Below are 2,415 nucleotides of genomic sequence, written 5' to 3'. Positions count from 1 at the left end.
CGCCCCGCCGCCATCTCTCTCGCTCAGCGATCCATCCGCGAAACCCACCGACCAGCCACAGTGCCCGGAACGAGGCTCCGGTTCGTTCACCCTCGCCACTGTCCGAGGGCGTCCGAAAATACTGAGGTCTGAGTCGGATCCAAAACGCACAAACGTCGGTCCTCACTCCTGGAGGCCTATGTTTCTAAAAACCAGGTTTCTGAAATCTGCGACCTGGTGGCCCAGTGATGTCGGCTACAACTTTTTTTTTCCAGTCCGCTCAAAATTCTCCAGGCATTTTCTGAGCTTTCCTTCACATAGTCCGACTTTTACTTAGTTTCTGACGGAGCCAAAAAAGTCCGGGTTTTTTTGCCCTCCTTATCGTCCCGACTGGAAACTTTAACTCCGGATTTTAAGTCAGAAAATTAAAGTCCTTTTCATCCAGGAGACCGACCCTTCCTGCAAAGCGTCCCAAATGGTCCTTCGTCGTCGGATATCTGTCGGGAAATACCGCTCTATGGAACTGTTTATTTCATCCATCCACTGCACCTGCTGTTCTGACATCAGCATCCGAGAATAGTGTCCCGTACTGGGACATGGTCTGGGTTCTGCCGCTCTCTGGAACTCTGTATTCATCCATGCGTTACACCTGCTGTTCTGACATCAGCATCCGAGAATAGTGTGCCGTTATGGGACATGGTCTGGGATCTCCTGCTCTATGGAACTGTTTACTTCATCCATCCACTGCACCTGCTGTTCTGCCATCAGTGTCCGACAATAGCGCTTCATCATCGGATATCTGCCGTGAAATACCGCTCTCTGGAACTGTTTCTTTCATCCATCCACCGCACCTGCTGTTCTGCCATCAGTGTCCGACAATAGCGCTTCTTCATCGGATATCAGCCGGGATCTCACGCTCTCTGGAACTGTTTCTTTCATCCATCCACCGCACCTGCTGTTCTGCCATCAGTGTCCGACAACAGCGCTTCTTCATCGGATATCAGCCGGGATCTCACGCTCTCTGGAACTGTTTATTTCATCCATCCACTGCACCTGCTGTTCTGCCATCAGTGTCCGAGAACAGTGCTTCTTCATCGGATATCAGCCGGGATCTCACGCTCTCTGGAACTGTTTCTTTCATCCATCCACCGCACCTGCTGTTCTGCCATCAGTGTCCGACAATAGCGCTTCTTCATCGGATATCTGCCGTGAAATACCGCTCTCTGGAACTGTTTCTTTCATCCATCCACCGCACCTGCTGTTCTGCCATCAGTGTCCGACAATAGCGCTTCTTCATCGGATATCAGCCGGGATCTCACGCTCTCTGGAACTGTTTATTTCATCCACCGCACCTGCTGTTCTGCCATCAGTGTCCGACAACAGCGCTTCATCATCGGATAACTGCCGTGAAATACCGCTCTCTGGAACTGTTTATTTCATCCACCGCACCTGCTGTTCTGCCATCAGTGTCCGACAACAGCGCTTCATCATCGGATAACTGCCGTGAAATACCGCTCTCTGGAACTGTTTATTTCATCCACCGCACCTGCTGTTCTGCCATCAGTGTCCGACAACAGCGCTTCATCATCGGATATCTGCCGTGAAATACCGCTCTCTGGATCTGCTCTGTTCTGGCAGGTAATCAGGGAGATTTTAAGTAGATGAGTGTCCGGGAATAGTGCACTGCACTCGGGCAGGTCACGCCGCGTAACCCGCCCCGTATCCCGGTTCCCGAACCCGCTTTTCCGCCCAAAGTTGTCCGAAGATGCTTAGGCCCAGCTGGGGAACGCTCCCCACGAAGCCCGGGTCTCAGCCCTGGAGCCCTGTGTTTCCGAAAACCAGGTTTCTGAAATCTGCGACCTGGTGGCCCAGTGATGTCAGCTGGAACTTTTTTTTTCCGGTCCGCTCAAAATTCTCCAGGCATTTTCTGAGCTTTCCTTCACATATTCCGACTTTTACTTAGTTTCTGACGGAGCCAAAAAAGTCCGGGTTTTTTTGCCCTCCTTATCGTCCCGACTGGAAACTTTAACTTTTTTTTTAAGTCAGAAAATTAAAGTTTTTTTCATCCAGGAGACCGACCCTTCCTTCAAAGCGTCCCAAGTGGTCCTTCGTCATCGGATATCTGTCGGGAAATACCGCTCCATGGAACTGTTTATTTCATCCATCCGCTGCACCTGCTGTTCTGCCATCAGTGTCCGACAATAGCGCTTCTTCATCGGATATCTGCCGGGATCTCACGCTCTCTGGAACTGTTTAATTCATCCATCCACTGCACCTGCTGTTCTGACATCAGCATCCGAGAATAGTGTCCCGTACTGGGACATGGTCTGGCATATCCCGCTCTCTGGAACTATGTTCTGATTATTTCCTTCATCCACTGCACCTGCTGTTCTGACATCAGCATCCGAGAATAGTGTCCCGTACTGGGACATGGTC

The sequence above is a fragment of the Gasterosteus aculeatus genome, unplaced genomic scaffold (assembly GCF_964276395.1).
Source record: "Gasterosteus aculeatus unplaced genomic scaffold, fGasAcu3.hap1.1 HAP1_SCAFFOLD_30, whole genome shotgun sequence".
NCBI classification, from domain to species: Eukaryota; Metazoa; Chordata; class Actinopteri; order Perciformes; family Gasterosteidae; genus Gasterosteus; species Gasterosteus aculeatus.
Note: the sequence above shows the minus strand (reverse complement) of the source record.